This window comes from Vulpes vulpes, chromosome 14 (genome assembly GCF_048418805.1).
Source record: "Vulpes vulpes isolate BD-2025 chromosome 14, VulVul3, whole genome shotgun sequence".
NCBI lineage: Eukaryota > Metazoa > Chordata > Mammalia > Carnivora > Canidae > Vulpes > Vulpes vulpes.
The window spans coordinates 110516247-110528545 of NC_132793.1; positions in this window are offsets into that span (position 1 = coordinate 110516247).

Consider the following 12299-nt stretch of genomic DNA (forward strand, 5'->3'; position numbering starts at 1 on the left):
AGGTCTAGTAGACATCAGAGACTTGCAGGAGACTGGGTACTCCGAAGTCTGTGCCTATGCTCTAATGGAGACAAGACTAAATACAGTGTCAGGTTAAGGGGTAGGAGCGGGCATGGGCAGGGGGGTTTGGGTGATTGGGAGGTGGAAAGTTGCCATTTTTTATAGGCTAGTTGATAGATGCTTGATGAGGTGGCATCTGGACAGACATGCTCTCAGAGGAACATCCGCCTCAGAAGACAGCAAGTGCAAAGGCCCTGAGAGTAGGAGTTTGGTGTATAGACTACTGGCAAAATCATCACATGTGGGAGAGACTTTGTAGCTGGGCCGGAGCTGGTGGGGCTGTGAGGAGGAAAGTGCTGGTGGGTGCCTCTGGGGCTTTGAGGAGACTTGGGAAGGTGTGGGATTATTAGGAACTAGAGCAGAGTGGGTCCTGGCCATGTAGCGACAGAGTTCAGCACCATGTGGGGTGGATGGCAGGATGACAGCCTGGATGGTCTGGGCAGGAATCCCAGGTGGCACTGCAGGCTCCTCTGTGTCCCCCCAAAGCTCAGGCTGAAGGGTAAGGGGAACGAGGGGAACCCGTGGGAGGGCTGGGTGCGAGGGGGTTGCACTCAAGGGGCTCCATTGCCTTCAGCTTTCTGGGGCCTCACAAGGCTCCTGTTTAGATGTGTGCTCGCCAAGGCTGGCCCTATGGGACGGCCGGGGAGGTGTCCTCTGTGATGAAACTGTGGCTCGGGGGACGGGCTTAGCTCAGGGAGGCCCATGCTGTCAGCTTTTGTTGAAGGAACCGAGCCCGAGGAGGCCTTGTGGGCAGCTCAGAAAACTTTGGAAAGAATTATGTTGTCAGCTGCTGGTGTGTGCTGATGGGGACAGGTAGGGAGTGAACTGGGGCCTCGACCCTCCTGTTCCACCAAGAGGACGAGGCGCACATGGCCTGCTTTTCTCTCTTCCCTTGGGAGGGCGGGGAGGGGCAGGGGGAGAATCTCCAGTGGGCTCCATGCTCAGTGCCCAGCTGGCCTGTGGCTCCAGTGGGTCGAGATTGCGAGTCCGGCTGCCTAACCGGCTGAGCCATGCAGGCTGCCTTTTGTGGAAAAAGTGACTCAGGGTGGACCCAGGAGCCCAGAGGCAGAGCCTGAAGCATGGAGCCCCCTGATGGGGCAGGACCAGGCCCAGTCTAGGGGCTGCATTGCCAGAGGCCCCCATGTGCCTCTACCCACTCTGAACAGTGGGTACAGGCCTGGCCCATTGCTGTGACCTGTCTGTGTGTGTGTGTGCATGGTATGTGCGTGTGTGCCTCTGCACGTACACGTATGTGTGCATGTGTATGTGCATGAGTGCACGTGTGTGCGTGTCTGTTGTATGAGTGCATGTGTACCTATCTGCATGTATGTGCATGTGTGTGCATGTATGTAGGGGGTGCTGGGAACAGCAGATAAGGAAAGTATCTCTCACACAGAGGTCTTCAGACTGAGGAACTCCAGGCCAGGAGAGCCAGGGTGGACTGGGGTGGTCTTTGATAAGGGTGAGGCAGCTGGGGGGTCTGAGGCGAGGGTGAGGCAGCTGGAGTCTGGGGGAGTGGGGTGTTGCCCATGTAGACTTGGGCTTTATTGAGTGAGGCGGGCAGGGCAGCAGGGGACAGGACATCTGATTTAGGTTCTAGAAGAATCATTCTGGCTACCAGTTTTGCTTCACATTTAAATTCTTGGAATGCTCTTAAGCAACAAGGAAATCAATCTTCAGGCTTTAGTTCTTGCCTTTTAATGCTGTTAACATAATCTAGTATTTTCTATATGAGTTACAAATAACCAATAGGCTAGGATTGAGTCGTCTTTATTCTTGACTCTTGTACATCGAACCAAGAAGTGTCAGAACTAAATTAAGTTTGTCGGGCATGATTAATTCTTCACAATTGCAGGCTGATTGCTATCTCGTTTCCATTGGTGATTCATTTTCCTATCTCCCCGTGCATAGACGTGGTCAGCTTATCAGGGTTGTCATCCTATGTGCCCCAGCTTACCTTTTTTTGTGCACTGGAAAACCATTCTTGTTTCTGGTTGGTCTCTCAGGATCCTTTCCCTTGAGTGGGAAGAGGTCGATGGGGCCTCTAAGGTCTCTGCCTGAACCAAAAGGCTGTACTTTTTGGCTTTCTGGACTCATATGGGTGGCTCTTCGGATCAACAGAGGACTTTTTATTCCATGCAGGTCAATTTGGAAAGCCTGCTAGGAACGTCCTATCACAGTACTTAGCAACTAAAAATGCCTTGCACGCTAACAGCTGGGCTGTTGTCTTTGAAGCTGGGCTGGTGGATTTGATCAGCAGGTCTGCATGTTTTATTTAAAGATGGTTTTAGGGCAGCCCCGGTGGCGCAGTGGTTTAGCACCGCCTGCAGCCCAGGGCGTGATCCTGGAGACCCTGGATCGAGTCCCCGTCAGGCTCTCTGCATGGAGACTGCTTCTCCCTCTGCCTGTGTCTCTGCCTCTCTCTCTCTCTCTCTCTGTGTCTCCATGAATAAATAAATAAAATTCTTAAAAAAAAAAGATGGTTTTAGTGTGATTTTTCTGTGTGTGTGCACACATGCATGTGCAGGTGCATGTATGTGTGCGCACATGTGGGTTTTTTGCATTCCAATGTGCAGGCTTTACTTGGATGTAAGTTTTCCCTCAGTGCAAAAAACCAAGTCCCCAGATGTTGGCACTAAGGGTTCTGGTGACTAGTGTTCCAACAAAGGTACCGCTGTGTACGTGTCCTGGACTCTCCGCCGGACCTGGCATGCCAGGGCCGCTCAGAGTGTGCAGAGTGTGGGATGTAGATCTGCTGCGGGGTCTAGCTTCTCCACGGGATGGGGCTTTCATGTTTCCATCTATAAAACTAGGATGGTAGCGTCTACCTCGTGGGACGTCTGTGAGGGTTCAGGGAGAGAAGGAAGGTCATATAAGCAGCTGTGGTGGCCGAGAGACATACTTGATGCATTACCACAGCCCTGCAGTGGAGGGGCACGTGGCATATCCCCCAGTGGTCCTGTGTGTGACTGAGCATGCTGTCCAGTGTGAAGCTATCTGCGCCCAGGTCTGCTCCTCAAGGAAAAGGCAAACTGAGTTTCCAGAGAGACTCCTTCCTCTCCTTGGGCAGAATTGCCACGACAGGGGCCTGCAGTTGACATAGGCAGGTGGTGCGAGGCCGTGTGAGTTCTCTCTTGCTGCATAGCAGGTTCCCCAAAGCTTAGTGGCTCACAGGAATGACCTTGTCTCAGTTTCTGTGGCTTCTTGGGTCATCTGATTCAGGCTCTCATGGGACAGTTGAGAAGTTGGCTAGGGCTGGAGTCTTATTGGAAGTCTCACCCACATGGCTGTTGGCCAGAGATGGCCTCTGTTCCCTGGCACATGGGTTTCTCCATCGTCAGGGCACACAAGCGGGAGACTGAGCCGGAGCCAGCCAGACAGAAGGCACAGGCTTGTGTAACTTGATCTTGGCAGTGAGAGTCTATCACTCCTATTGATTAGAGATGAGTTACTCGCCAGCCGGTGCCCAAGGAGGGGGGATCACAGGAGAGCGGGAAACTGGGAGGAGATAATTGGCATCGCCTTAGAAGTCATCCTATGGTAGAGGCACTTGCTGGGCAGGTGGACATCCACAGCTGAGCCATGAGGTAAACCTTACATTTTAGGTGATGTAGGCCACAGACTTCAGTGTAAATTATAAAACTTGTAGAAAATCATTAGCCCCTGGGGCTGGGGAGAGTTCCTAGTCTTGACCCCAAAAACGACCCATGAAATGAAGCCTTACTGACATGGACCTCATCACAGTTAAAAGCTTTTGTTCTGTGAGAGAGCCTGTTAGGATGGAAAGACACACCACACCGCATATGAGAAAACCACACATCTGACGATGGACCTGTATCCAGAATATGCAGAAGTCTAAGACTCTAAAGTAACTCCAATTAGAAAGTGAGTGAAAGGGGGGCACCTGGGGGTCTCAGTGGGTGAAGTGTCTGCCTTTGACTTAGGTCATGAACTTGGGGTCTTTGGGCTCCCTGCTCAGTGGGAAGCCTGCTTCTCCCTTTCCCTCTTCCCCTTCCCCTGCTCATGCTCTCTCTGTCAAATAAATAAAATCTTATAAAAAGTAAAGTGAATGAAAGGGTGTGTGGGGAGTTTTTGTCGGAGTGGCACAGATGGCAGAGAAGCCTGTGGAGGGGACTCTCCACATCGCTGTCCTCAGGAACGTGTGTCTGAAAACTACCTGCTGGAGCAGCTAAACTAGTAGTGTCGACACTAATGCTGCTGAGGACAGGGCAGGGGACATGGGGGGCAAGGGCCCCTCCCATGGTGCTGGTGGGATGTGGGAAGGTCAGCCACTCTAGAAGCGAGTTTGACCATTTCTTAAAAAACTGAACATATAGCCACCATGAAAGCCCAGTACTTGTGACCCTGGGTATTAATCGCAGAGGTAAAACCACACATTCACACAAAAACGTGTATGTGAATGTTCACTGTGCTTCTAATTGTAGCACCCCCAAAAAAGACGGCCCAGGTTCCCTTGAGCAGGTGAACAGTGAAACTACGAGCGCTCGGGGCAGCACACAGCATCCCAGCATGGACTGCCTACATCAGTGCCTGTGTTCCCAGGTCAGAGCATACTCTGAACTTGCCAGAGATGACCCTAGGGGCAAATAACCATCCACGAAGACTTTTCCAAGGTACAAAAGATTCAAAACCATACGCTGAAAGCATACTACATTCCTGAAAATATCGGCCCAGAATGACCAACACTAAGACAGAGTCTAGCAAAATTACTGGACTTTAAACAAACAAACAAAAAAATCCTTTGGACATTTTGGAGAAAAAGCACGTTATTTATAAGGGAAAGCATTGTTAGGTTGTTAGACTTCTTGACAAAAAGACCTTATGCTAGGACATGATAGAGTAGTAGCGTGTTTAAGAGATTTGAAGAAAGAAAATGTGCACCAAGGATTTTATATCCAGAAAACTCAATTTATTTTTTTTAAAGATTTTATTTATTTGATAGCACACAAGTAGGGGGAGGGGCAGAGGGAGAGAGTGCCCGATGTGGACTCAGTCTCAGGACCCTGGGATCATGACCTGAGCTGAAGAGCCAAAGGCAGACGTTTGACTGGCTGAGCCATCCAGGCGCCCCCCAGAAAAGTCAACTTTACAATATAGATGGTACAGGGCCTTGTTATCCACATGGGAGAACCCCAAATGCTGAGAACCTGCTCCCGGGAGCCCTTCCTGAGGAATCTACTGGAAAATGAGCTCTGACGGCTAGCGTGATCACGACACAATTTTCCTAGCGATCATTGTGCAACACGTGCTGTTGGCTGTAGCGCCAAGACACAGTGAGGCTCCGGTGGAGATGGCACGGCACTTGGGTGTTTGCTCTGGCGGCTGTTGGAAAGGGCAGGGGAGGGTAGCAGATGTGAGGATCATGTTTGTAGTGATAACGCTCTGACACTTGGGAAAACCCAGGGAGTAGTTACAGGATCTCCCATGTCCTCCATGTAGGGGAAAGGACACACATGCACCCAGCGGACAGGTGCTTCCAGAAGAGCACTGTGATCTTGGATCCTCGGGGAAAGTACCAGGAGGCACCATGGATGTTTAATAGCCAATTAATAGCCAAACTGGGAATGACAATGCAGACGCTCTTCAGCAAGTGAGCGCTTGGCCTGGGGTGGTGTCAGCTGACCTTGGATCCTGCTCAGCCACAGGAAGGGGTGAGCTGTCCACGCATGCAGCCCCAGGGAGTCCCTAGAGGGTCCTGCTGAGCAAAGAAGCCAGTCCAAAGTGATTCCTTTGATATAATGGTAAAAAGGCAAAATTAGAGAAATGGAGATGAATGACTACCAGGGATTGTGTGTGTGATGTGTATCTGTGTCTCATTTACATGTAACTGTATCTATGTCTGGATAGTATCTACATCTGATCTGAATCTTACCTATAATCTATAACTAGCTTATCGTTATCCATATCCATATCTAATCTGTGTCATCTTTATCTCCCCTCCCGCTCTTTGTGCTGAGAAGCTCTAGAAACAGTGACTAGTCCAGTGTGGTGACCATCCTTTGCCCCATCTTGTGGTCTTGAAATACGGTTAATCACTACAAGGGACTCTTGGAAACACGGCTGACCCCAGGCGTGGGGTGTCTGTGATGAACCTGGGCATTGCATCATGGCAATCACCCCTGTGTTGAAAGTCCAGTAGGTCGCACCCCAAGACTCAGCAGTGACCTGAAGAGACCCACCCTCACACTGGCCCCAAACTGAGACAGTTTGATCTTCGATGGGGACAAGGATTGCAACGGATTAAAACCCATCAAAATGTTTCAAATTCTTAAGTTTCTAACGATATTTTGGAAAAAGCAAGGAATGGACCACTTTAGGAAGATGAGGAGAGCCAGTTCTCTGTTGAAAGCCGGTGAGTCAGTCTCTGGTCTGACCTGGATGAACCGTGCCACAGGGTCTGCAGGGTTGCTGACAACACTGGCTCCATCTCTGGCCCTTTGTCCTGTTCACTGGTTGAGTGCTCTTGGAGTGAGTGACGTATCTGGGCCCCTTGGAGATGGATAGACATCCTGAGAAATGCCCGCCAAGGCCAGAATGCAAGGAGGCTGGCTGTGCCCCCGGGAATCTGTTAGAGATGACAAACTTCCCCTCCTTGGGTACAGGTCGTGCCCAAAGTCTCCTTACAGTTAGCTGTCAGACGCGTGCAGTTACCCTGATTGCACCGCAGTACCCTTCTGTGTGTCCCCGTGCTCTCTGAGGTCCAGGACTAAGGTGTGGATTTTCTTTTCTTTTTTTATTAAAGATATTTATTTATTTATTTATTTATTTATTTATTTATTTATTTATTCATTCATTCATTCATTCATTCATTCATTCATTCATGAGTGATACAGCAAGAGAGAGAGGCAGAGACATAGGCTGAGGGAGAAGCAGGCTCCCTGCAAGGAGCCTGATGTGGGACTTGATCCTGGATCCCAGGATCACATCCTGGGCCAAAGGCAGATGCTCAACCGCTGAGCCACCCACGCATCCCAGATGTGGATTTTCAGAGAAAAACTGAGCTGCCATGGATCATCCTCTGCCCGATGTCCTGTCAGCCAGTTCCCTTGAATAAAACTGGAGACGGTGTGGAGTGGCCTGCGTCATCTGGTCTTAAAGCACCTTCTCAGTGTGGGGGATGCTTTACTTCTTACGGGGGCACCACGTGGGATGGTGTTTATATCAGGATTCTAGCTGATAAGCGTAGAAGGAAGAATTGGAATGTCTGCGCAGCATGTGCAGCCTGACAGGCACCAGGTGCCAGTGGCTGCTCAGATCTCGTGGCACCAGTGGCACTGCCTGGCATCGGAGCCGCCTCGGCCTGGCCCGCCAGCACCGTAGTGTGACCTGTAGAGTCAGAGTGGAGTCCAACCCAGGCCCTGGGAATGACTGCCGGTGGGCAGGAAATGAGACGAAGGAGACTGTGCCAGACTTGGCCCAGAGAACACAGCCATGTCCAGGCCGTGGGCTTCTGCAGGGACAGGCCCCTCGGCCCTGCTCCTTCAGCAGTATAGACCAGACAGAGGGCACCTCTGTGGTCTGAGATGCCAAAGGGACATAACGTATGGACACAGGCAGTGTCTGGGTGGTTGCCTCAGGCCATGGAAGCAAGGATTTAAAGTCAGGCTAAGGGCGACTTCACAAGCTGGGGGCCCTGCCCACACGCTGTGCAGTTTGCTTGTTTAAAGGGCACCGTTCATGGGCAGCCCTGGTGGCTCAGCGGTTTAGCACCGCCTTCAGCCCATGTCATGATCCCGGAGACCTGGAATCATGTCCCGCGTCAGGCTTCCTGCATGGAGCCTGCTTCTCCCTCTGCCTGTGTCTCTGCCTCTCTCTCTCTGTCTCTCATGAATAAATAAATACAATCTTAAAAAAAAAGAAAAATAAAGGGCACTGTTCAGTGGCTTGAGAATCCTCGCCTGCACAGTCTGGCCCCTGCTTGGGCCTGTGTGGCTGGGGTCTCCCGTCCCTGCTGCCCAGGATGCCGCAGGCTGCTGGCGGACCTCTCTGGCTGGCCTGCATAGCTCGTTCACCAGGCACAGGGCAACCGGCCAAAAAGTCGGGTGCAAAGGAGAGTAGAGATGATGGTGGCGGCTGCCCCACATGAAGGGGCCATGTGCGGGGGGAGGGGGGGCGGTGCACAGGGACAGGGCTAGCCCATCCACCCCCGGGGGGGCATGGCTGGCCCTAGGTAGCCTTAGATATGTTACAGATTTAAATGTAAACAAGATATCAGAAGAGGATTTTGGAAAAGGTTTGTCACCTTTGGGACAGGGAGAGAAGACTGGCCAAAGCCTAACCAGCACCAGGGAAGGCAGGCAGAGGGAGTGGGTTGATTTGAGGACCCTGAAACCCCGAGCCCTGAGGCTGACTAGGGGGAGCTGGTGGATCCAGACCCCAGCTGATGCTCCACAATGCTGGGCGTAACCCAGGCCTTCTGCCCAGGGGCTTGATACACCTTTGTCCCTGAGGCTGATGCCCTAGTACCTTTTGTTTATGATTCGGTAATCATAAAGTGAACAAATAGAGCCAGAAAAAAGAAGCCACATCATTTCTTTATCACATAAATATAAAAAATGAGTGAGTCCAGCTGTGAGGCCTTCTGGAAGAGGCGTACCTCCAGGGACAGTGACTGGGTTAGCAGTGGTCGGGGTTGGTGGGAGGGGGTGAACAGGTGGAAGATGGTGGCTTTGGGGGCCGTGACGCCACGCTGTGGGATACTGTGGGAGTGGGCACCTGTCATGTTGCGTTCACCCAAACCCACAGAGCGTGCACCCCCAGGGGGTGACCCTGACGCTGTCTGTGGCCTCAGGGTGATGACACGTCTCCATCACAGATGCCCCACTCTGGTGTGGGTGTGGGTTGGGGGGGATGGTGGCACATGGGAGACCTCTGCACCTCCCTCTCAGTGTTACTCTAATCCTAAAACTGCTCTAAAAATAGTCTTAAGGCACCTGGATGGCTGAATGGTTGAGCAACTGCCTTTGGCTCAGGTTGCGGTCCTGGGGTCCTGGGGTCAAGTCCTGCATTGGGCTCCCTGCCCAGTGAGGAACCTGCTTCTCCCTCTCTGTCTCTCCCTTCCCCCACTTGCACCTGCTCTGTCTCTCTCAAATGAATAAATAAAATCTTTACACATAGATGTTTTTGCTACTAACTTCCTGTTTACGTCTGTTGCGGTCAGAGGATGGGCTCTGTGGGATTTCTTTCTTTCTTTTTTCCTCTGTGGGATTTCTATCCTTCAAGGTGTGTTAAAGAGGTGGTGACCCAGGTTCCCAGTGGGAGGGCAAAGCACTCTGATGAAACTGCTGGCTGGCGGTGGTGGCGAGCAGGGCATCCTTCCTGTTTTATGTCCACTGCTCTATAATTGCTGCCCACAGTCCAGGAGGATGTTGAAATCCCCCTCGTGGGACAGGGTCTGCCTCTTCCTTGCTTCACTTCTGCGTGTTTCTGAGCCCCGTGGTTAGGGTCCTTCCATCCCTCTGAAGACCCTCCTCCCCTTAGAGTCTTGCTGCCTGGCAGCTCCCCAGCTCTGCAGCCTCTCAGTCCTGATGGCCCCAGTCCAGCTCCCGCAGGTAAGCAGTTTATTTTCCTACCTCTGTTGCTCCCAGGGGGAGAGGATGAAAAGTCATTAGGGAGAAGCACAGGCGGCCTCGTGTCAGCGATGGAGAATGGCCAGGAAGTTCGTCAAAGTAAGGAGGGGGAACCATACACATGTGTTAAGGGAAAACGTGTTAAGTGAAAACCATACACATGTGTTAAGGGAAACACTCCTGAGCAAGCCTGTGGGAAAGTGACAGGAATGGCTGCCATCCGTTTGATGGCAGGAGCAACATGGCTCAGGTTGGGTCACAAGAACCCTGCCACGTGGACACACGGAGCTGCTCCTGTTCATGGTGAGGTCTGCCTCCCCCCCCCCGCCCCCCTCCCCTGTCGTGAACCACACCAGGGTTGTGCATGAGGCCGGCTGCTGCCCAGGGTGCCCCAGCTCCCGCTTGCCCCCAGGTGCGGGCGAGCACCGGAGCTGATAGCTGCTCCAGTGTGTGTGGCGGCTTCCCGCAGCCTTTTAGTCAGCGATCAGGGACAGTTCCTGCTAGTGGCCTTGCCAGTGGCACCTCCTCCGCAGTTGTGTGCACTGGGGACACCCCATGAGGCATTGGGCTCTTCCATCTTTGCAGTTGTCAGTGTGACCTGGAGATTCTGGGCTGCAGGGGGGGTGAGGGCCACCCCTTGGGGCAGAGACATGGCTGGGGTAAAGCCACACATCTGCCCGCTGCCAGCCTGTGTGGGTGTCTCTGGATGGCTGTTCAGCTTTGATGGCTCCACCCCTGCCACCTGGGCCCCCAGCATCACCTGCTTCAGGGCCTTTGCGTGGCCCTTGTCCAAGGGCTCCCTGTGGGCCTCCAGACAAATCAAGACTTCTGCCATTCCCTGGGTGCTCCTGCTCTGGAGGGTGTCCTTACTCCAGAGGGTCACCCCACAGCCCAGCCCAGCCCCTAAGCTCCTATGTCCACTCCCTGCCAGGACCACAGCTCTAGGGCTGGCAGGTGTGGGAGGGAGGCCCCAGGGTCTGCATGTGGTACAGGTGTGTGCTCGGTGCCCTGGACTTGTGGCCAAGCCCTCTCACAGCCCAGACAACAGCACACTTCCCTCCCCACTCTGGTGGCCATCCAGCCGGGTGCTGGTTTCCGCATCCTCCTCTGGCACAAGTGTTACAACCTCTCTGGGCCTCAGTTTTCTCATCTGTAAAGTGGGAAATGAGCACACGCAGGATTGACTGGATGCAAGGACGCTCTGCAAAGGGGTAGCGTCAGTGGCGTCAATGCTGACGGGCACCCAGCCTCGCATCAGCATCGCAAGTTGCTCCATGAATGCTGCGGACAGCAAAGGAGCGAGGGCAGGCCGGGGCATCCCAGGTTCCTCTCTCTCCTGGAGCTTAGCTCCCGAGTCAGGTGAGTTGTTTCTGCTCTCTCTCCTCTATCCCTGTGGCATTTCTAAAACGATTCCCTCAAAGTCAGCATGAGAGATGCTCTGGGATCAGAAATTCACTTAATTCTGGCAAAGCTGCATTCCCCATCTCCTTACAGCAGTCCACTGACTGCAGATTGAAGGCTCTGATAAGTCCCGCAACAAGGGAGCCAGTATAACATGGAGTTGCCAAGTGTCCCCCACACTAATGGATGGTAAGACTTCTTTTGTGAACACCTATGGCAGCACAGTGAATGAATGGCTGAAAATACTATATTGTGGCTCCTTTTGGGATAAGATGGGGCAGGTCACTTGAAAGGCACTCTGCCTTCATGTCCCCATTTGCAGCTCCCTCTCTCTGGGTACCTCCCATTTTGCCAGTTGGAAGCAAGGTGCTCAAAACTAAGTGACCTGATTCTTGCTTGTTTGGTGCTTGGCAGTTTTGGCAGGTGGTGGTCAGGTGATGGCCACCGGCAAGCTGGGACATCTCTCCCTTTGCCTGGCAAGGCCTCAGTGGGCCCACTATGTCCCCCAGTGAGGGGTAAGGGCTGGTGAGTGGTGGGGGGAGCTGGCAGCCAAATGCCTGGGAGCACTGAGGCCTGAGCAGAGGAAGCAGCAGCAGCAACAGGGGGTGTGGGGTTTGGGGGCAGCTACAACAAGGCCCCTGGCCCCTTGCCCCCACACTGGGGTTTATGACCCTGACCTGCAGGGCCCTGGCTTCCTCTTTGCAAATGCGGTTTTCATTCATGTGTCAAAGGTCACATGAGAGGACTGAGCATGGAGAGAGCTAGGAAACCATGTCCCCAGAGAGAGTGGACAGCCTCTCCTTGGAGGGAGGGGTCTATCAAGGACAACTTGGCTTCTCCCTGCCAGGGGCAGAGGCAGGTGGCAAGGAGCCAGGGTGCCTTCCCAGGGGGCCTCAGCCTCAGAGCACATATGGTCCAGGTTCAGTCCACTCTGCCAAGCTGTCAAGGCTGTTTTGTTTGTCCCCGGCTGTCCTGGGGAATCTAAACAGGGTGCTTTGACACAGTCCTCCCACCTGCGGTCTTCTGTAACCGTCCCTCCGGGGATCCCCTCCTAAGGCTCCCTGAGCTGTGGGACCCAAGGTCCAGCCCCATAGGGTGAGAAGCGGTGCAGCACCTCTGCATTTACCCCTTCAGGGATACATTATTCAAGGTCCCTTCCTCCAAAAACACAAAAATAAAAATTGCATTTTAGCTGGCATTGGTCTAAAGGCAAATAGATTAAATTATGTATTAACACATTTCCTTTGA